General features: G+C 47.3%; 1 long non-coding RNA gene across 1 annotated transcript in view; it reads right to left on the bottom strand.

Moving 5' to 3' along the window:
* Positions 1-23,211, bottom strand: part of LOC136373320 (uncharacterized) — a 447,213-nt gene extending 424,002 nt beyond the window's left edge. The window contains exon 1 of the long non-coding RNA XR_010745630.1: positions 23,062-23,211. This is a non-coding gene — a long non-coding RNA (uncharacterized lncRNA). The remainder of the gene's footprint in view (positions 1-23,061) is intronic.
* Between the last annotated feature and the right edge of the window lie 804 nt (positions 23,212-24,015).

Genomic DNA, 24,015 nt, shown 5'->3' with positions numbered 1-24,015 from the left:
CAGCGATTCAGCCATCCCCTCAGAGCATTAGCTTCCATCCATGAGTCAGTGTAGAGATAGAGCCTCGGCTACTTTTCTCGTTCAGCAATTTCTAAAGTCAGCTGGATAGCTTTAAGCTCTGCAACTTGACTCGATCCACTTTGTCTCTTGGTAGCTTGTGCAACTTGTCGTGTGGGGCTCCATGCTGCAGCTTTCCATTTCTGGTTAGCTCCTACAATTTGGCAGGAGCCATCAGTGAACAGAGCATATCGTCTTTCAGTCTCCGGTAGCTCATTATATGGTGGCGCTTCCTCAGCACGTGTTACTTGCTTTTCTCCTTCTTCTTCTTCAGATGATAATCCAAAAGTTTTACTTTCCGGCATGTTCGTTATAACTTCCAGAATCTCAGGGCGATTTGGGTTTCCAATGCGGGCGCGCTGTGTAATGAGGGCAATCCATTTGTTCCATGTGGTATCGGTGGCATGATGTGTGGAAGGAACTTTTCCTTTAAACATCCACTTTAGCAGTGGTAGTCGGGGTGCCAAAAGCTGCCGTGTTTTAGTGCCAATCAATTCTGAGGCGTCTTGAACTCCTTCATAGGCGGCCAAGATCTCCTTCTCTGTGGGAGTGTAGTTGGCCTCGGAGCCTTTGTAACTTCGGCTCCAGAATCCCAGTGGTGGGCCTCGAGTCTCCCCAGGCATTTTCTGCCAAAGGCTCCAAGACAAACCATTGTTTCCAGCTGCGGAGTAAAGCACATTTCTCACATCTGGTCCCATCCTGACTGGGCCCAGGGCTACTGCATGAGCAATCTCTTGCTTGATCTGAACAAAAGCTTGTTGCTGTTCAGGCCCCCAGTGGAAATCGTTCTTCTTGCAGGTCACCAAGTAGAGAGGGCTCACGATCTGACTGTACTGAGGAACGTGCATCCTCCAAAAGCCTATGGCACCTAGGAAAGCTTGTGTTTTTTTTTTTGTTGGTAGGTGCGGACATGGCTGTGATCTTGTTGATTATTTTTGTGGGGATCTGGCGACGACCATCTTGCCATTTGACTCCCAAGAACTGGATTTCTTGAGCTGGTTTCTTAACTTTGCTTCTTTTAATGGCAAAACCAGCTTTTAGCAGAATTTGGATAATTTCCTCTCCTTTCTTGAAGACCTCTTCTGGTGTATTCTCCTATATGATGATGTCATCAATGTACTGCAGATGCTCTGGAGCCTCACTCTTTTTTAGTGCAGATTGGATCAGTGCATGGCAGATGGTGGGGCTGTGTTTCCAACTCTGGGGCAGTTGGTTCCAGGTGTACTGCACGCCCCTCCAGGTGAAGGCAAACTGAGGTTTGCACTCCGCTGCCAAAGGAATGGAGAAGAAGGCTTTGGCGATATCAATGGTTGCATACCACTTTGCTGCTTTGGACTCCAGCTCGTACTGAAGCTCTAACATGTCTGGCACAGCAGCGCTCAGTGGTGGCGTGACTTCATTCAGACCACGGTAATCCACCATCAGTGTCCATTCTCCACTGGACTTATGCACCGGCCAAATCGGGCTGTTGAAAGGTGAACGGGCTTTACTGACCACCCCTTGGGTTTCTAGTGTACGGATCATCTCATGTATGGGAATCACAGAGTCTCTGTCTGTGCGGTATTGCCGACGGTGTACTGTTGCTGTGGCAATTGGTACTTGTTGTTCTTCAACTTTCAACAGTCCCACAGCAGAGGGGTCATCTGAGAGACCAGACAAAGTATTCAACTGTCTGATGTCTTCTTTCACTACTGCGGCTATCCCAAAAGCCCAACGATATCCTTTTGGATCTTTGAAATATCTATTCCTCAGATAGTCTATGCCGAGGATGCATGGGGCCTCTGGGCCAGTTGCGATGGGGTGTTTCTGCCACTCGTTCCCAGTTAAACTCACTTCGGCCTCTAATACAGTCATTTCTTGGGACCCTCCTGTTACTCCTGTAATAGAAATGGATTCTGTTCCTACATACCTTGATGGCATCATGGTACATTGGGCCCCAGTGTCAACCAATGCCGTATATTTTTGTGGGTCAGATGTGCCAGGCCATCGGATCCACACAGTCCAGTAGATCCGATTGTCCCTTTCCTCTTCCTGGCTAGAGGCAGGGCCCCCCTATTCCTGGTCATCGCATACGTTGTTCTCTTCCTGTAAATGTGTTGCTGAGGTCCCTTCAAGAGGATCAGTCATATCATCATTCCTGTACCGGCTGGAGTTCTGTGCACGAGAGACCGGAGCAACACTGATTCTAGATGAGCTTTTTGTGGTAGGTATTTCTCTTTTCAGTTCACGTACCCGGGCTGCTAAGGAGGAGGTGGGTTTCCCATCCCACTTCTTCATATCTTTTCCATGCTCCCGAAGAAAAGACCAAAGGTTACCTCGGGGTGTGTATCCTCTCTCCCTGGCTGGGGGACGCCTGCTCCTAATCGCAGAGACTCTCGTTGGCTCTGGTGAGATATCGTAAATTTTTTCCTTAAGTTCTTTTTTCAGTTTTTGATGGCCTTTTTCAATTAAGTTCCTGACTTGCTCAGCCAGTCTTGTTTCCACAGATGAGACATGGGCACGAACTGGGGCGGTGACAGTGTCCTCGTAAATTCTTAGTTTGTTAGCCAGGACACTCACCTTGTCCTCACCTTCTCTCCATTGCAGTGTTGCCAGGTAACGTGAGTACATCTCTGGTCCAAGCCGTGCAAATCTCAACCACATCCATGATGTGCACTGGACATCATCTGGGTTCTTAGGAAATCTCTCGTCTTCTGCAAAAATGATCTCCAGCACAGCCAATTCCCTTAGGCATCGGACACCTTGTTTTATTGTGTTCCATTTTCCTTGGTGCATTAGGAGGTCTTCTTTACAAAGGTATCTGTCTTTCACACTTGTTAGCAGTCGCTGCCAGAGGCTGAGAGGTTCTTGGGTTTTTCCAATTCCCTGGTCAATGAACACATCCCGGGACAGTGATCCTAGTTGCTTGGCCTCAGTTCCATCCAGAATGGTGTCATTGGCTGCAGCATCCCAGATGCGGAGCAGCCAGGTGAGGATGGACTCGTTGGTCTGGCGGGTGAATTCCCTTCGCAGGTCACGCAGCTCACCCAGAGATAGAGAGCGGGTGATGATCTCTGTCTCTGTCTCTTCAGCTGAGTGCGAAGGTCCTGCTCCATCCTCGTCAGTCGCTATGTGGACTGATTTGCTCCTTGATTTCTTCTTCTGAGTGGTGGCAACTGCCACTGGTTTAGGCTGTTCCGGTTCAGTGACGGTTTGTGTGGAGATGCTGACAGCACTTTTGGTTCCTTTCTCCTCTGTGACAGTCTGTGTAGTCGTCGATGCTATTGCTTTGCTTCTTTTTACTTCTTCTACTTCTTTAAGAACATACTCCAACACACCATGTAGTGTTTTGATTCTAAGCATGGTGCTTAGAAAACAAAGAAAACAGAGAAAACCAAGCAGGACTAACAAGAACATCATGCTGTCCTTGGCATCCAGAGGGTACTCAATATTTTCAAAAACTGCTGTGTCATTCCTGAAAAGCTGGAAAAAATCATTCTTTACTCCTCCCCACAGGGGCTGGGTGAGATTGTTGAGGCTCCAGACGTAGCATCCTAGACTAGAACAAGAATACAAAACTGGGTATATATTCTGAATAATGTTCATTGTCTCAGATTTTATCAAGCAATGGACATAATAGACCAGTAAAGCAATTTTAGTACCATATCCTGGTCTACGCAGGAGTATTAAGGCCGGCAGATAGTGCCCCATGTTCGGAAAAATATAGAGAGATAGGTATAAGACACATGTAAGCATGTTGGGCATCATAACAGACAGGTGTCTTCTTCAATAAAATTGTAATTTCTGACTTTTCTTATTGCCTCTGCCCCACATTGGGCGCCAAAAATATGTTGTGGTTTTGAAAACAAACCAAGTAAGAGGCTCTAAGTCAGAAATAAAATTTAATGAGAAGAAAAGGAAAATAAAATAGAATAAAATAAAATGAAATAAATACAAAAAGAAAAACCACTGACAGAGTCAGAATACAACCTGATCAGGGTGATGGAAACAGTCTAGACGAGGTGGTCTTCTTGAAACAGAAATCTTGTAGAAAGGTTTGGTAGCTCCGGTCCTCTGGGAATCCAGTGGGTGAGGGCTGCTTCTACTGTCCCAAATCTTAGCTTATATCCAGGTGAGAATGCTTGGCTCTTCCCCATGGGCGGAGCATCTCACAATGGGATGATGAGTCATGGAAGAGAGCCTTAATGGCCCATTAAAGAGAGAGATAACTCCCAGAGGGAGTTATCTCTGAGTCATGAAAACGGTATTGATGGGCCATTAACTGAAGATGGTGATAGAATACATCCTAAACTACAACCCAGGACAGATGCCAATTTCTAGGGATCATAGAAGGAGAAGGGAGCTCTGGTTGTAGGGGCCCCATTCCCTCAATTGCCTCATTTATTTTCCTCAAGTCACGCAACAGCCTCCAGCCCCCAGACCGCTTTTTAATTACGAACATGGGTGAATTCCAGGGACTATTTGATGGGATTATATATCCCTTTTTTAGCTATTCTTGTACATGTTCCTGTAATACGTGCAGTTTTTCTAATGACATGGGCCATTGATCCACCCAAACAGGATCGGAGGTTTTCCAGGTTAGTTTGGGGGTGTTGGGCGCACCAATGACCCTTATGCAAAATTTGACTGCATAAAAATTTCCCACTGTGATAAAACATCTCTCCCCCACAAGATTAGGGGAGCTGAAACCACAAAGGGTCTGACGGTAGCTACGCTCCTCTCAGGTCCTGTAATTTGCACCAAGTATTGGCTCTGATAGCTTTGACTGTTCCCACCCACCCCTGAAAGGACTTGGGGGACCGGCATTACTGGCCAATCATTAGGCCATTGACTTTGAAAGATAAGACTAATGTCTGCGTCGGTATCAATAAGTCTGGTTAGAATTAACTCCTTGCCTTTCAGAGACACTTTGCATTGGCATGTGGAACGCTTAGAAGTGATACGTTGTATCCAGAAAATCTATGGCACCCCTGTGGAACCTAACCCGCCGCCCCTCTGTGTAGCTATCAGGGGTGCGGACAACGGGGCTGCCAGGAAAAGTATAAGCTGAGCAGTTTTGCTGCCTGCGGGTGTTACCAAAATATCAGAAAATTGTATAGCAGTAGTTATGCTAAGGCTTCTTGGCTAGCATTAGGGCACTAGGCTTTGGGAAAGTAGCCTGGGAATGTGCTGGGTCTGTGGAAACAATAATCAAAGGGATTAGCAAAGCATGAAAAACATACTGAAGGGGGCAAACTGTTTTAAAGATAAAGTTTGAAATATTACTAGGAGGGGGTCTAGTGACGGGGAAAAGTAAACTTTGGTAATTAACGTATAGTTTTGTACAAGACAAGCATGCAGAATTTATTACTTTAGGAGTCTGTTACCTGGTAGATGAATGTCTTTGCTATGATCAAAGAATTTTTCTGTTTGTCACATAGTATGATGAAGTAATCTTTGTAAAAAAGGTATAAAAACCTGAGTCTTGATGAGGGTCTTTGGAATCCTGATTTGGGACGTTGGTCCCCAGGTCCCCGGGCCCCGAATAAAGCACGACATAAACTGACTTCTTGTTGGTTTGTGTTTTCACTTTGTTTCGGGCAACAGTTTTCTGGCGACCGCGGCAGGACTCCGAAGGCTGCTGGGGCGGTTCGCGAGCTGATCAACTCCACGCCGGCACCAGGTGATTTCTGGGGAGACATCAACCCGTGCCCGACCCCGCGCCTGACGGATGACTGTGAGGTAAGCCTGACAAGTGCTTTATTCCTCTGATAAAGGTGTTGCCCTATAAGACGGGAGAGTAATTCCCACAGGGCTGGGTAAAAAGACGTCTGTGGTTGTGGTAAAAGCCTAGGCGCTGGCCGTAAGACACGGCAAGGAAGCTGTGCAGGACCAGCACTTGCCGCTCGTGGTGACGAGAAAAGGCAAGAATTGGTGGAATTGGTGGAATAATCAAGTTGTGTGAGTGAGATAATAAAATTGTGAATGAGTGTTTGTTGATTGTGTCATGATGCCGTTTAAAAACTTCAAAGCATTGGCGTCCGTAGGTATGGAGATCCCCGATGATTCTCCACTTGGATGCTTGCTGAAAAATTGGAAATTGGGTAATTTTGGGCAAGAATTGCGCAAAAAGAAATTAATGGACTATTGTAATTATGTTTGGCCACAATATGAGACTGAGGGAATGCAATGGCCCCGGAATGGTACCTTGAATTCTGCTATTATTACTCCTTTGATGTACTTCTTGCGGAATAATGAGAAATGGGATGAGATACCGTATTTGGATTTGTTTTATTATTTGCAAGGAAAGCCGGAGTGGCAGAAAGAGTGTGGTTTGTTTGTGTTGAACGTTACTGCAGATGACAAATGTTTAGGTTGTAAAAGCAGGGAAAACTGTAAGTGCTGTTCTGTCACATTCAAAGAACCTGAGAAGGATGTTTCAATGCTGGTAGCACCTAGTGCTCCTCCTCTGGAATCCTCAGACGAGGAAGATTCAGAGGAAGAGGACGGTAGGGAGAAAATGAGGGAAAAGGAAAAGCCTAGAACTCCTTTATCGGAAAGGACCAGGAGAGGTCGGGTAGGAGGGAAAGGGGGGAGGATGGTACAACCCTCTTTGATGGCTCCTTTGCGAGAAGCGGTAGGACCACAGGGGGACAGGATAATGGTAAAAGTGCCCTTTTCCCCGAATGATTTAATGATTTGGAAACAATCAGCTGGTTCGTACCGCAAGGACCCGGATCGGGTCGCACGAGTGGTAAAAATGGTTATAAAGACTCAAAACCCTGACTGGAATGATTTGCAGGTATTGTTAGATACAGTTATGGACTCCACTGAGAAAGAAATGGTATTTAGAGTAATGTCTGAAAAGGCTCGGGAAATGCTACGATTGCGAGTAGCAGATGTCACTTTAAATGATTTAGTGCCCAGGGAGGATCCGGAGTGGGATCCCAATTCGACCGGAGGATACCAGAGGTTGAAGGTTTACCAGGAATTATTGATTGAAGTGGTACGGGCGGGGATCCCGAAAACATTAAATTGGTCAAAGTTGTATTCGGTGCGGCAGGAAAAGAACGAGTCCCCATCGGCTTTCCTGGAACGGTTGAAAGAGGTTGCTAGGCGGTTTACTAATTTAGAAGTAGAGGAGGAATCAGGGAAGTTACAGCTGGCATTGATATTCATGGGACAGTCACAGGAGATTATAAGAAAGAAATTACAAAAGATGGAAGGGGAAGAAACTCGGAATTTGGAGAAATTGTTGGAAGTGGCGTGGAAGGTGTATAATAATCGTGAAAAGGAAACTGCTAAAAGACAGCAAGCTAGCATGTTGGCTGTGTTGCAGCAAGCTGCTGAAGGAACTTTCCGAGGGAGAGGACGAGGTCGCGGTAGGGGCAGAGGAGGAATGGGTATGGTGGCAAATGGTGGGAGAGGGGGATTTGGAATGGCAGGGCAGACTGGGGGACGATCGAGACTGGGATTTGACCAGTGTGCCCTATGCAAATATCAAGGACATTGGAAGAAATGAATGCCCCCTTAATGGAGGTATGGGAAATAACGGGGTGGTGTCCATGGGGAGTCCGGGCCAACTGAGTGACGGGAGTCCTTTCCAAAGAGGACTGCAAGGTGTCGCTCAAGCTTTTATGATGGGAAGTTATCAGAATCAAAGCTGACTAGACCGGGATTTAAAGGTGATTCTGGAAATAGAGGGGGAACCACTGGAATTTCGGGTAGATATGGGAGCCACATACTCAGCTATAAACACACAGGTCGGGCCATTAAGTGATTCTAAAATCCAAGTGGTTGAGGTAACAGGTCAAATAGAAGAACGACCATTTTTGCGACCCGTGGACATTAAATTTGGGGGGAAAGAATTTGACCATCAGTTTTTGTATATGCCCAATATCCCTGAATCTTTATTAGGAAGGGACTTGCTGTCTATGTTGCAAGCAAAAATAACATTTGAAAAAGGAAGGGCTAAATTAGAAATACCAGAAAAAAACATATCTAAATTGTTTTTGGTTAGGGAAGGGGTGTCAGTAGAAGTCCCCAAAGAAATAGAGTTGGCTGTGATCCCCTGGGTATGGGAAACAGGTATTCCGGGAAAATCTAAGGCTGCACAACCAGTAGTAGTGGAATTAAAAGAAGGAGCCAGCCCGGTAAGAATAAAGCAGTATCCTTTAAAACTGGAAGCAAAGAAAGGAGTGGCCCCGATGATATCCCAATTCCTGACCATAGGTATTTTACAGGAATGTGAATCTGAGTTTAATACTCCCATTTTCCCAGTAAGAAAACCAAATGGTAAGTATAGGTTAGTCCAGGATCTAAGGGCCATTAATAATATCACTAAGGACATTCATCCAGTGGTGGCTAATCCTTATACCTTGTTAACATCTGTGTCAGAAAAATTTCAGTGGTTCTCAGTAATTGATTTAAAGGATGCATTCTTCTGCATCCCTTTGGCATTTCAAAGCAGGAAATATTTTGCTTTCGAGTGGGAAGACCCAGAGACAGGGAGGAAGAAGCAACTCACTTGGTGTCGCCTGCCTCAAGGATTCAAAAACTCACCTACAATATTTGGGAATCAATTGGCTCAGGAATTAGAAGAATGGAAGACAACACAGGTAAAGGAGTCACCTTTCTCATTTGTGATTTTGCAATATGTAGATGATATTTTTCTTGCTACTGCAGATAAGGAGATTTGTTTGAAGTTGACCATCGATCTGCTGAACATGCTAGGTCAGGCTGGATACCGGGTGTCCAAAGAAAAAGCGCAACTGGTAAGACCACAAGTTATCTACTTAGGATGTGAAATTTCTCAAGGAGTGCGTAAGTTGGGGGTCAATCGAATTCAGACTATCTGTGCTATCCTGACCCCACGAAATCATCAAGAATTGAGGTCATTCTTGGGAATGGTGGGGTGGTGCAGGTTGTGGATCCCTGATTTTGGATTAAAGGCCAAACCTCTCTACGAGGCCGTGAAAAATCCCGAACTGAAATGGGGCAAGGTTGAGGAAAAAGCATTCCAGGCCCTCAAACAGGCACTGAGAGAAGCTCCGGCACTGGGATTGCCTGACCTCAATAAAGATTTTCAACTCTATGTGACTGAGAGGCAGAAATTGGCATTGGGAGTGCTCACCCAAAAATTGGGATCATGGAAACGCCCGGTAGGATACTTTTCCAAACAATTGAACCCAGTTAGTGCTGGATGGCCAGGATGCTTGAGAGCAGTGGCCGCAACGGTACTATTCATACAGGAAGCCAGGAAATTAACTCTTGGAAGAAAAATGGAGGTATACATTCCCCATATGGTGTTGACTGTTTTAGAACAAAAAGGGGGGCATTGGTTATCCTCGAGCCGGATGTTACAATACCAGGCATTGCTGAGAGAGCAGGATGATATTGAATTAAAATCGACTAATCATCTCAATCCAGCAGAATTCTTAAGAGCAGAAGAGGAAACTGGAGAACTGGCACATGACTGTGTGGAAGTCATCGAGCAAGTATATGCCAGCCGAAAGGACTTAAAAGATGAGCCCTTGGAGAATCCCGATTGGGAACTGTTCACGGACGGATCAAGCTTTGTGGAGAATGGAACCAGGTATGCTGGGTATGCGGTGGTCACCTTGCAACAAGTGATAGAGGCCAAAGTTTTGCCTCCTGGGACCTCGGCCCAGAAGGCTGAAGTCTGGGCCCTAACACGTGCTCTCATATTAAGTCAAGGGAAGAGGGTAAACATATGGACAGATTCTAAATACGCCTTTGGGGTGGTACATGTACATGGTGCCCTTTGGAAAGAGAGGGGCCTGCTGAATTCCCAAGGATCATTAATTAAACACCGGGAAGAAGTAAAAGCTCTTTTAGAAGCTATCCATAAGCCACAGGCTGTTGCTGTGATGCATGTGAGAGGACACCAAAACGAGGAAGGGAAAGCATTCCAAGGGAACCAGTTGACAAACCGGACGGCCAAGCAGGCAGCCCGAGAGGTATGGACTCAGTTGGTATTACTGCCCACACGAATCAATCCAGCCACACCGTTTATGGATCAACGACCCTTCTACTCGCCAGATGATGAAAAATTGGCAGCATTTGTTCAAGCTCGAAAAAATTTAAGAGGATGGTATGTAACTTCTACTGGACAGGTGGTACTGCCTCAGAGGATCATGAAAACAGTTTTGGAAATAGAACATAATAAATGCCATTGGGGAGCAGAGGCGCTGACAAAATTCTTGAAAAATGAGATAATCTCTAACCAGATGTTAACAATGGGTAAAAGAATCAATGCTATGTGCCCTTTGTGTATTAAGAACAATCCGGTGGTAAGAAAACAGGTGCAAATGGGTAAAATACAAATTGGACCACAGCCTGGAGACTATTGGCAAGTAGACTTTTCTGAGTTACCTAAAGCACAGGGGTATAAATATTTGTTGGTTTATGTGTGTACCTTTTCGGGATGGCCAGAAGCTTTCCCTTGCAGAACAAATCAGGCTAAAGAAGTAGTTAAAACGTTATTGAAAGAAATAATCCCTAGATTTGGGGTGCCATTAGGGCTATTGTGGTTGGATAGGGACAGGCGCTCGGAAGATCTCGGTTGTAACGGGAAGAGCAGAGAACACTCCAACCCCCCAAAGATAAGCTATCACCACAAGAATGTAAGCCTACTAACATGTGCCAGTACTTTTCCATTCTCCCTTCTAACTCAGGAAGTGTGGCAAGACCCCTCTGACGTTATGAAGAACCCCAGAGTATTTAAACTGCATGCTTGAGATAATAAACGCTTGTAACCGTCCACCAAACTGGCGTAAGCGTGTTACTAAGCCCGGCGACACCCAAGCATGTGTACGCCGTGCTGTCGTTCCTAAAGACCAGGCCACCGCCGTTGCAGAAAAGAAACAGCAACAAATGGTGCCGAAACCCGGGAGAAGAAACCTTGGTGGACGGGATTTTCGCCTGGAAGGAGACAGCAGCAGTAGCGGCTGGTCCGATCTACTGCGGAGGAGACAGGGGGACGCCCCAAGAACCCGCGAACAGCATGGAAGCCCTAGCGAAGGCTGTAAGTCTAATGGAGGTCCACTGAGGAATATGGTGCGACCAAAGGGATTTATATCTTGCTATTGCAAGGCTTTTGGATTTGGGCGTGATAAGGCGCCCCGTAGATATATTAAAATCAGAGGGTTGGGAGAGATATACTGCTGCTCTGGCTGAAGATACTAAAGCCACCGGCAGTGGAAAAATTTTAAAAGCATGAGGAAAAGTTGAGAAAGCGTTGCGGAAAGCAATAGAAGAACAGGAAACTTGGAATGCTGCGAAAACATGGTTATTTGCTGTTACGCAGCAAAAGGGGGGTAGCTACGGCACAGTGGGACCCCCCGGGGATAGTGAAATTAATGGCGGGAACATGCGGGGAGCGGGCGCATTACACCCTTCTCCGAGCCCATGCCCGAACCCCCCGGAGCCCATAGGAGACCCTCAGACCTTCCCGCGGGACCCCCCAGATCCAAAAACCCCCACGGAACCCCCCGAAAACCCGCGGTTCTCCTGACCGTTCCTCCCCGCCGCATTCGGGATCTGAGCGCGTCCGGCAGCGGCACCCCGCCGAGTTCAGCGGCGCTTTCGCAGAGCGTGCTGGGCAGCAGCCCCCCCCCAGAGCCCGTAGAGATCGCGGCTTCTCCGACCGCCGAATCGGTGCGGCGGGCAGAAGAACGCGCGCGGTCTTTCTGGGGAGAGCTCGCACGGGAAGTGAAAAGCGCCGAGAAAAAAGTCGGTGCTGGAGTGCAAGCGGAAGCCCCGCCACCACCGCCATATAGCCAAGATGGCGCCGACCGTCCAGAGCGGGGGCGGGGCGGCTGACCGCATGGCGCAGAAAACCCAGAAGCGCAAACCCCTGCGGGCGCGTGTGCGCGAGAGACTAGTAGAAGTCCGGACCTGCCGGTCTCCACAGCACACGCGTGGGAGAGCGAGGGGGGGCGGATACGCGATCGGAAACTGCTCCCAATGCTACCATACAAGGGAGAAACCCCTCCTTGGGGGGGGCAGGGCAAGCCCAGGGGGTGGGAATGGGACCGCCCCCAAAAGGCGTGCCGGTGCCACCCCCGGGAGGAGGGGAGGGGCCGGGCGCGGGAGGCAGAACGGGGCCGAACCCGAGGGGAAGACCGAACCCACTCGCGGAAGGCGGAACGGGGGCAGAGCCCGACAAAAAGGCATAGCAAACCAGAAGTCTACCAGCAGTCTGCTTCCGAAACTGAGTGGAGCGACAGCTCCGCAGCTAGCTCTATAGAGAGCTCCGAGTCCGATACAGAAACGGAGATAACAGAATTTATGAGGTTTCCAGCGAAACCGAGTAAAGCTTTTAACAATGTAAGGGAACAAACTCAGTACAAACTCACCTATTGGGGCAAGATAAAAGTAGCATGCGCTGAGTGGAAACCAGCTGCTACAATACATGCATTCCCTGTAGGAGTTACCGGGGCACGGTAGAATTTAAGGCGAACCTATACCCCGCTGAGCACAAAAGAGGTACAAGCAGTGGTGAAAGCGGTTCAGGAAAAGGGGATTAATTCAGCTGTCGTGTCCACACTGGCGGATGGTCTTTTTAGCAATGATGATATGCTACCTTTCGATATCTCGCAGGTAACCCGTATGCTTTTTGACGGGGCAGGGCTGATTGTATTTCAGCAGGAGTGGTCCGATCATTGCACAGCTGCACTAGCCCAAGCTTCAGGGCAGGGACAGCCTCTCCATGGCTCTACCCTGTCCAGACTGCTAGGCAAACATGATGATGTGGCTACACCGCAGGACCAGGCAACACGCCTCTCAGCAGAGGAAGTGAAAGCAACAACCAGAGCAGCTAGAGAGGCCATAAGAGCGGCTTCTCGGGTAGTGGACAAGTCAACACCATGGTCCACTATTAAGCAGGGGGAAAGTGAAGGCTTCACACACTTCGTAGATCGTTTTCAAGCTGCAATTGACTCATCTACCCTGCCTGTAGCTGCGAGGGGACCTGTGGTGACTGATTGTCTGAAACAACAGTGTAACACTGTCACCAAGGATATCCTGCGCTCTCTGCCAGCAGGGGCCAGCTTGGCTGACATGATCAAATATGTGGTAAGGGAAGAACAGCTAATACCTATGCAGGCAGCGGTTCATACCATAACCAATGCCATGGCATGCTTGAGGTGTGGCCAAACAGGTCATGTGGCAGCAAGCTGTCCCCAGCCAGCCAAACAGCCCGTGGCAGCACCCTCGACCCAACAGCGCCAGAGACCGACCTGCTGGAACTGTGGGAGAAAGGGCCACGTGGCCAAGGAATGCAGATCCAGGCCCCGGGGAAACGGAAGGGGGAAGGGGCGTGCGGGCCATACTCAGCCACCTCCCACTGCGAGATGGCCCATCTTTCCCAACACCCAGTGGAGCAGGGGACCTTCATACCCCATATATGTACAGGAACCAGTCAGTATTTCATCCCCGCCAGCCATTCAGTGGCAGAACTGCGCAGCACCACCAGCGGCAATTACGCACCCTTCACCGCCACAAAATGTGCCAGTGTCACAGGGTCAGCAGGGGACGTCCCAGAGCGGAACCCCTGGGTGGCCCTGGTCATGAAAGTAGGGAAGGAGCCCTTGAGGGTGTGGGGGACATGTCAACTCTACGGCAGTCAGGACCCTCACGTTTTAGGGCTTCAGTTTTTGGCAGACACAGGATCAGACTGTACGATTTTTCCCCAATCACATTGGCCCAGACATTGGCAAATTAAAGAAGTCCCTCCGGTGAACGGGGTGGGGGGACAATCCAGGGCATGGAAAAGCACCCAATTGGTGGCTATAACACTTCACACAAAAAAGGGACCAGAACAAACAGTTGCAATTTACCCTTACATTTTGCAAGATTCTCCACCCTTAATAGGAAGGGATGTCCTGGCTATGCTCGGAGTCAGGATCACAAATTTATAATGAGGGCCACTGCCGTACACCCTGTGCTGCCAATCAAATTGACTTGGAAATCATCAGACCCTGTATGGGTCGAGCAGTGGCCCCTGTCAGAGCCTCGAGTGGCAGCATTATTAGAACTGGTCGAACAGGACCTGCAAAAGGGTCACATAGAACTCTCCATAATTCCATGGAATACCCCTGTGTTTCCAATCCCCAAAAGGTCTGGAGAGGGCTATCGCCTAGTCCACGACCTGAGAGAAGTGAACAAAACAATCCGACCCATAGGTCCAGTTCAGACACTATTACCCATGAACTCAGCCATTCCTGAAGGACAACCATGTGCAGTATTGGACATTAAAGACTGTTTCTTTTCAATACCCTTGCATCCTGAGGACAGGGAACGATTTGCCTTTTCCGTGGTTTTCCCAAATGGCAAGCGGCCCAGCCTGCGTTTCCAGTGGAAAGTGCTACCTCAAGGTATGGTCGACAGCCCAACCATTTGCCAGATCACCGTGGACAAAGCGCTGACGCCAGTCCGACACTCCTATCCCACTGCAACCATCATCCAGTACATGGATGACATCCTGGTCTCAGCACCATCAGCGAGCCAAGTGGATCATCTGGTATCCATGATCACAGAGAACCTCCAGGGCAACAGCTTCGAGATCGCGAGCGCGAAGATTAAGAGAGGACCCTGCGTCACCTTCCTAGGAGTGGGAATCACAAGCTCCTACGTGACACCTCCCAAGGTGAAAGTACACCGAGACGTCAAGACGCTCCATGACGTGCAACGCCTGGTAGGATCGCTGCAGTGGCTTCGCAACATCGTCCTGATTCCTCCTGAGGTCATGGACCCTTTGTATGACCTCCTGATAGGAAAGCACCCCTGGGAACCCAAGGAGCTGACACTGCAAGCAGCGAGCTCCCTCGACTTCACTGAACAGCAGATTTCCACTGGCACACTTGCCAGATGGAACCCAGCGATGCCCCTGGACTTATTCGTGCACTTCACGCCAAAGGGGGGAGTGGGAGCATTGGCCCAAGGACTTTCTGAAAAGGCCCGACCGATCCAATGGGTGGTCCTTGGAAGACCTGCTCATGCATTTTCCCCAGCAGTAGAATGCATCGCTAACCTCATCATGAAAGGCAGGAAACTCGCCTTGAAACACCTAGGGACTGAGCCAACGAGAATCCACCTTCCTTTCCGCAAGCAACCGACCATAGAGTCAACCACAATTTCGGAGCACCTAGCCCTTGCTCTCATCGGATTCGGAGGAGAAATCTCCTACTCCTCCAGACCACCCTGGACTCAGCTGCTGACCATAGTCGACATAGACTTGCCACCACAGTCATGGACAGACCACAGCCAGGACCAACAGTCTTCACAGACGCTTCCTCCACGACTTCTACCGTGACAGCAGTGTGGCAGGCAGAAGAGCAATGGCATTGCGTCAAAGCATGTGACCCCACACTGTCAGTGCAGCAACTGGAAGCAACAGCAGTAGTCTTGGCGTGTGGACTCTTCCAAGAGGAGCACCTTAACATCGTAACAGACTCTATATTCGTGGCAAGGCTCTGCCTAGCCATGGCAGGACCAGGTGTGTCAACATCAGCAGCAGCCCTAATGCTAGAAGAAGCACTCTCCTCATGAAAGGGCACTGTATCAGTCATTCACGTCAACAGCCACAACCCAGTCAAAGGTTACTTCCAGACTGGCAACGACAAGGCGGACGCTGCAGCGAAAGGCGTCTGGACGCTGCAGGAAGCTCGTCAATTGCACGAATCCCTCCACATCGGACCCAAAGCACTGGAGAAGAGATGCGGAATCACAACAGCGGATGCTAAACATGTAGTGGCTACCTGTCCTCACTGCCAGAAGTCACCCCTGTGGACCAGTGGGGTCAACCCAAGAGGTCTTAAGCCCTCAGAAATCTGGCAGTCGGACTTCACCTTGTGTCAACTGCTGAAGCCTCGAGCATGGCTTGCAGTAACAGTGGAAACATTCAGTGGAACGATCGTAGCCATACAGCATCACAAGACCAACTCTAAAGCCACAATTCAGCACTGGCTGACAGCCATGGCGTGGCTTGGTATCCCCAAGCAGATCAAAACAGACAACGGTTCCAATTTCATTTCTAAACCAGTGCAGGAATTCGCCTCCAAATGGGGGATCACACTAGTGCAAGGTATCCCATATAACAGTACTGGGCAGGCTATAGTTGAGCGGGCAAATCAAACCCTGAAAACCAAGATAGAGGTATTGGCAAAAGCAGAAGGCTTTACCAAGTCCATTCCCTCAGGAGAGCAGGCGCGTATATTGGCAACCGCGTTGATAGCATTGAATCAATTTCCTAGAGGAAATGAAGCAAACAATCCCGTTCAAAAACACTGGGCCTCCAGAGCGCTAGAGGAGGGCCCGCAGGTTGTAATTAAAAATGAGCTGGGGGAATGGGAACGGGGCTGGAGATTGATGCTTACAGGGCGAGGGTATGCAGCTGTCAAGAAGGACGGAAAAGTCAGGTGGTGTCCTCTTAAATCAATCAAACCTGATCTTCACAGTGAGCAGGATGAGACTAATGAGAACTGTGAGTTTCTGTTTACAGGACATGCTGGTGGGGCGTCCATGTAACGCATACATGCCTCTCCCAGAGGAACGAGACACACCACCAAGCCATCAGACAGCACCAGAGAAACCCGCACGGGTGAGACCCAAGCATCAACGATATGTCTGTGTGATTTTGTTGTTGGGGCTTGTCGCCAGAGGACAAGCCAGCCCAGATTACTACCCACATCAGCCGTTCAGGTGGGTCATGAGACACCTTACCAGCGACAAGGTGCTCAGAGACATCACCACACCAAACACTCCATCCTTCGTGCTCCGTATTACCGATCTATCTCCAGGACAACCAAAGGTAGATCCCTATTCTCCACACTCATCACACATGTACCTATCCTACTGGTGCCCAGCTTCAAACGCAGGAAAAAGTTATTGTAATTACCCCGGGTGGGGACATTGTGGGTACTGGGGCTGTGAAACCGTAGTAACAGATGCCAGGCCGTCAGGGCCTGGGTGGGACCCACAAGAGCCCGACAAGTTCCTACAGTTCACCTGGGCACCCGCAGGTTGCAAGACACCTCTCTTTGTACATGGAAACTCCTATCGAAACAGCTATAAAATCCCTAGATTTCGAAAGTGCATATACTATAACATGACAGTCTTGCAGCCCAATCATCCTAGTTGGACAGTGGGTAAAGCATGGACAGTGGTCCTTCAAGGGTCAAAAGAGTGGGTGAATGTGCGAATTACCAGGCTCCAACCATCAGCATCCCGAGCGGTTGGACCCAACAAGGTGATTAAAAGCACACAGACAAAGAGAAACATGACCTACCCCAAAGCCTTACCCACAAGCGTCACCAAAATCCCAACTAGCAATGCAAAAGCCTTTCAGATAGGCTGTTTAGCCAGGTCAGACCCGGACCCAATCCTTTGTATGTTAGAAGCTACCTTCCTATCCCTGAACGAATCTAACCCTAACCTAACCCATTCCTGTTGGCTTTGTTATGATGTCCAACCCCCTTTCTATGAAGGAGTTGCTTTAAACACCCCATTCAGTTACTCCACAGCTGATGCACCTCAACAGTGCAGATGGGACACACCCCACAGAGGTATTACCCTGAGTCAAGTCACAGGTCGAGGCAAATGCTTTGGTAATGCAACCCTAGCTGAGCGAAAAGGCAATGTCTGCACCAGAGTTGTAAAGCCCAGCAGAAAAAACAATAAGTGGGTAGTTCCGTCTGCGTCAGCAATGTGGATTTGTCAGAGATCGGGAGTAAGTCCTTGTGTATTTCTTCCCAAGTTCAATGATTCTAACGACTTCTGTGTCCAAGTTCTGATTGTTCCTAGGGTCCTGTACCACTCAGACAAAGAAGTGTATAACCTTTTCGAAGAATCCAGCAGACTCCACAAAAGAGAGATAATGACAAGTATAACTATCGCAATGCTGCTCGGTCTAGGAGCAGCCGGAACGGCCACAGGTGTTTCGGCCCTAGCAACGCAACATCAAGGTCTGTCTCAGCTACAAATGACCATAGACGAGGACTTGCAGAGGATTGAGAAGTCCATTTCCTACTTGGAGAAGTCAGTCTCCTCGCTCTCAGAAGTGGTCCTGCAGAACAGGCGAGGACTGGACCTCCTGTTCATGCAGCAAGGAGGCCTGTGTGCCGCCTTGAAAGAGGAATGCTGCTTCTACGCGGATCACACCGGAGTCGTCAGAGACTCCATGGCAGAACTCCGAAACAGACTGGCTCAGAGACAGAAAGATAGGGAAGCTCAGCAAGGCTGGTTCGAATCCTGGTTTAACCAATCCCCATGGTTAACCACTTTAATTTCCACTTTGGTAGGCCCATTGGCAATGCTACTTTTAGCTGCTACCTTTGGACCATGCCTGCTGAACAAGATAGTCTCATTTGTCAAAGCTCGCCTAGATCAGACTAACATTCTGTTCATAGGCCAACATGAAATGCTGTGAATTAATCAGGGAACATTGCCAGTCACAAGATTTTCCAAACTTGCCTGGCAAAAACTTACTCAGGTTTCCAAACTCCTTTTTCCCTTATTAAATCCTAACCTTCTACCTCATTTAGTGCCTATATATATATATATATGACTACCTCGTTCTTTTGTAAAAGAGGGGGGGGGGGGAGATGTGGTTGGATAGGGACAGGCGCTCGGAAGATCTTGGTTGTAACGGGAAGAGCAGAGAACACTCCAACCCCCCAAAGATAAGCTATCACCACAAGAATATAAGCCTACTAACATGTGCCAGTACTTTTCCATTCTCCCTTCTAACTCAGGAAGTGTGGCAAGGCCCCTATGACGTAGTGAAGAACCCCAGAGTATTTAAACTGCATGCTTGAGATAATAAACGCTTGTAACCGTCCACCAAACTGGCATAAGCGTGTTACTAAGCCCGGCGACACCCGAGCATGTGTACGCCGTGCTGTCGTTCCTAAAGACCAGGCCACCGCTGTTGCAGAAAAGAAACAGCAACAGGCTATCATCAGACAGGGGTCCTCATTTTGTGGCAGGAATTGTGCAGGAGATAGCTAGGATGCTGGAAATCATGTGGAACTTACATACTCCGTGGAGGCCTCAATCGAGTGGACAGGTAGAGAGGATGAATCAGACACTAAAAGGGCAGATCAAGAAAATATGCCAGGAAGCCAAAATCCAGTGGCCACAATCTTTACCACTGGCCTTACTAAGAATAAGAATCAAACCAAGGGAGAAAGTTGGTGTAAGCCCATATGAGATTCTGTATGGCAAACCTTACCATGCATCCACCTATCAGGGAAACCCTCATTTGGTAGGAGATCAAGTGTTGATGAACTATGTGCTGTCACTAAACAAAACTCTTACAGCCGTCCGAGGAGCTCTGCAGTGGAATTGCCCATTGGCGTTGGAAAATCCTGTTCACGACATTGTTCCCGGAGATCAGGTGTATGTGAAGAATTGGAACGCTGAGCCATTAAAAGAAACATGGGACGGTCCTCACCAGGTAATAATGACAACTTACACCGCAGTGAAGGTCGAAGGGATCGACAGCTGGATACACTATACCCACGTAAAGAAGGCCCCGTCGAAATGGGAGGTGCAACCGCTATCTGCTACCCGAATGGTGTTCAGAGCAAAGCACTGATAACCGTGTTTTTGTATATTGCATATCTGTCAAATGCTTTTGTGGTAGTGGATGTTCTTGAGCCTTTAGTGGTAATACCTGAAAATGCTACTCTGGAATTAACGTGTCTATTTTCTGACAATCAGGGAGCTGGATTCACTGAGATAATTGCCGGATGGAGACGATCAGGAGAGGTAATAAAGGACGGAGTCACAAAATTTTGGGACGAGAATCAGCAAAGAGGAAATACTACCCTTCAAATACCTGGCATTCAGAGACATCAAGGTGGTCAATTTGCTTGTATTGTCTGGATAAGAAACAGTTTTGCATATGGGGATTTTGAAGTAAAGGTTTTGGCTGAGGATGAGGCAGCGGTCGGAGATTATCCAATATCAGTAACACCCGTAAGTACCCGAGTAGATATGTGGGATGGCCCTCCGTTGCCGATAAACTGTACGTTCAGGTTAGAAAAGATTTGTAGGTGGAAAATACAGGTCAAATGGTGGAAACGGAATCAAGAACAAGGATGGGAAAGACAAACAAAAGAGACAAGCTGGTGGTTGGAAGGAATGACAGGAAAGGGATGGCTGAATATCACTAATCCTTGAATAGGGGAAACAGAAGGACAATATTTGTGTGTAGTATCCTGTGGGACTAATGGAAATTATGGGTTAAGGAAAGTGGAAGCCAGGCCACATACAAATGTAGGGATACGCCCTCAACATAGTGTCTATAAAGCTGTCAGAGGGAGAGATGTCATTCTCAGTTGTAAATTGGAATTGGGAAGAAAGTTTTCGGATTACGGATGGTGGTTCAAGAGAAATTTGGTTTCTGGAGAAAAATACAAACTACAGGAAAAACCAGAGTTGTTGACTCTGACTATCAAGGATGTGCAGGGGGGGGGGTAGATGAAGGAAATTACATTTGTTGGATAGCCCATGATGAATGATGGGGGATGGGGACAATAACCGTGTCTATCTGGGAGACGGAGACAAGAGTGACTAGACAAACACTAGAAATAGACCATTTAGTCAGAAGTGCTGATCAGGAAAACTTGGTGGTAGGACTCATAAGGGATTTTGGTCAAATTCAGAATGTAACAACCATTACGGCTTGTCTACCTTTACCACACGTTGCTGGAGATCCTATACCATGGGGAGTAATCCCTGTGACGAATATGCCAACCATGGTAAAGAACGGGACCCGGGAATGTAGGAATGAATTACACAATCGAACTAAAACGGTAGAACGGCTGACAGTGGTTCGGAAACAGTGGTCAACTCCAGGACGACGTGCAGATTGTAAAGCACTTCCAAATTCGGTTTTTACAAAGATAGGTAGATTTAAGGACGTGGGATGGTGTGAATATGATAAGATCTGGAAAACTGATCCATCTATCATGGAGCATTATTATGAAATGGTATGTCAAGAAAATAAAGTTCAGTGGGAAAATTGGCAGGCCATTTGGGGACCAAGCTTACTGGAGACATATAGTTACTTAGGGCATATAGGATGGTGTATAGAATGGAAAGGTTTGAAAAATCAAACTCATGGGAGGGTCATAAGGGGAGACTCGGCTCATCGGAAAGGGAAGGAGCAATTAGGGAATTGGAACTGCACACAAGTGTTTACATGCGATAGTCCAGAAAACCAAATCGGGTTAGTACCGGTGTTAATATTATTGAAATGGGGATGTGAATGTCGAGGATATAACCATACTATTAAAGGAACCTTAAAAGGGATGAATCAATTGGATTGTAAAAATACAATGGTTAGGAGCCCAGGGAATTTGGTTTGGATTATGGGACACGGACAATGGACTACTCACATGCCCATAGATGGTCCTGTCACTCAGATAACCTTAGGGGTACCTACTTTATGTCCATTTTGGAGACAGTCAAAATTAACAAGTGAGGAAATGAGAGGACGGACCCAACGAGAAACCGGAGATGAGTTAGGTCCTGAGGATGAGTGGCATGAACCATCAGGAGGAGTAAAATTCGGGTGGGTATTGGAATCTTTGTTTGCCCAAATTTCAATTTATCGTAATAGGGAAATGTTATATAAATTAATGGGACAAACCGAAAGACTGGCTGCAGTCACAAAAAAAGGATTCAAAGATGGTAATTTGCAGTTACAGGCAACCACGAGGATGACAGTACAGAATCGTATGGCTTTGGATATGATATTACTCAAGGAACATGGGGTGTGTGGGTATTTGAAGGGTAAGGATGACCATTGCTGTATACACATCCCAAATGTGACTACCGAAGTAGAGAGGGATATTAGCCAATTAGACCAAATTGAATCAAAAGTCCAGGAGGTAGAGAAGGAGGCAGAACATAATTGGGTTGGAGCTTTATTTAGTTCACTTGGAATCCAGATCTCTGGTTGGATCTCTTCAGTGATACAATATGTGATCATGATTGTAATAATCATTATTGTAGTAGTAATCTCATACAGGTGCCTTTTGGGAATGGTTATCCGGGAAGGAACTCATACCCGGAAGATCATGAAAGCAGTAACCCGAAGTGAAGTAATGGCTCCAACTTCTCGAGGAACTGCTCCCCCGCCGTATGTCGAAACCACAACTTGAAGAATTGAGCATCCTTGCAAAGAAGATTTTTGAAGAATGCTCAAAAGGGGGGAAATGTTACCAAAATATCAGAAAATTGTATAGCAGTAGTTATGCTAAGGCTTCTTGGCTAGCATTAGGGCACTAGGCTTTGGGAAAGTAGCCTGGGAATGTGCTGGGTCTGTGGAAACAATAATCAAAGGGATTAGCAAAGCATGAAAAACATACTGAAGGGGGCAAACTGTTTTAAAGATAAAGTTTGAAATATTACTAGGAGGGGGTCTAGTGACGGGGAAAAGTAAACTTTGGTAATTAACGTATAGTTTTGTACAAGACAAGCATGCAGAATTTATTACTTTAGGAGTCTGTTTCCTGGTAGATGAATGTCTTTGCTATGATCAAAGAATTTTTCTGTTTGTCACGTAGTATGATGAAGTAATCTTTGTAAAAAAGGTATAAAAACCTGAGTCTTGATGAGGGTCTTTGGAATCCTGATTTGGGACTCTAGTCCCCGGGCCCCTGGGCCCCGAATAAAGCACGACATAAACTGACTTCTTGTTGGTTTGTGTTTTCACTTTGTTTCGGGCAACACGGGGATCATGCAGGGGGGCTGTGTAGTCCAAGCCATAATTTTTATTTCCCCAACTGTATCAGAGTTGTTATAAATTATAAGAAGCCAATTCAAAATAACAGAATTTATTTAGGAAATTTAAAAAAAAAAACCCCAATTAAAAAGCCACAATAAAATTGGACAACATCGATCGAATGCTGGGTGGGCAGAGTGACAGTAACAACGGTACTATCCAACCTCAGCCACACACCACTGGGTCTTGGCGTACAGTTTTTGTACAGTTTATTCGCCCTGAGGCTAAGTCCATTGAAAGTCCAAATATTCATGTATCTCTTTATTTCCAAGTGAGGTCTTGAAAGGGGTTCCCGTAAGTATGAAAAGACTTTGATACTCTTCCTGGATCTCGTCTTTGGGGTGCTGATTTGATCATCCTCCGGAACCTCTATCAAGATTGATATCAGATGTCGAGCAACTGTGAAGTAGAGGCCCATCCTTGATGAATGGGCCATCCCCGGTCCAGCCATGTCATTTCTGTTGCAAATGTTGTGGTTTCACAGCTTGCACCACAGGTCTTGTGTGATAAACATAAACTGTTTTTGTTCACTAAAGGTCAAACAACTCAAATAACAGAAAGTTACTATGTTACTATCTAAGCCTATAGAAAAGCCATACGCAAACATACTCTTGCTCAATCCTTTTTCTGTACTTGCTTAATTAGTTTTAAGTTTCAGAAACCTGAGCACAGCTGCCATATAAGGGAAAAGGCAATCGGAGGATGACTACCCGCCTTCATCGCTACGACCACCAGGAGGCAGAAAAAGACCCCCTAGCAACAGGTCAAAGTACAACAGGAAAGGACACGTCAGCTAAAAAGAAACGATAAAAAGGTGGACTGGAATTTTGCACGGCGTGGCAGTTGGCAGAGTGGAGACTCTCCTGCCACCCAGCGCTGTGTTTGCCTTTGCCTTGCTTGCTGTAATCTAATAAATTCTAATTAGAACCTTTTCTTGAGTCCCAATCTATTACATGTATGAAAAGACTTTGATAGTCTTCCTGGATCTCGTCTTTGGGGTGCTGATTTGATCATCCTCCGGAACCCCTATGAAGATTGATATCAGATGTCGAGCAGCTGTGAAGTGGAGGCCCATCATTGATGAATGGGCCATCCCCAGTCCAGCCATGTCATTTCTGTTGCAAATGTTGTGGTTTCACAGCTTGCACCACAGGTCTTGG

The sequence above is a fragment of the Sylvia atricapilla genome, chromosome W (assembly GCF_009819655.1).
Source record: "Sylvia atricapilla isolate bSylAtr1 chromosome W, bSylAtr1.pri, whole genome shotgun sequence".
In the NCBI taxonomy this organism is placed as follows: Eukaryota; Metazoa; Chordata; class Aves; order Passeriformes; family Sylviidae; genus Sylvia; species Sylvia atricapilla.
The sequence above is the reverse complement of the archived record's forward strand: the minus strand, read 5'-3'. Positions and strand labels throughout refer to the sequence as shown.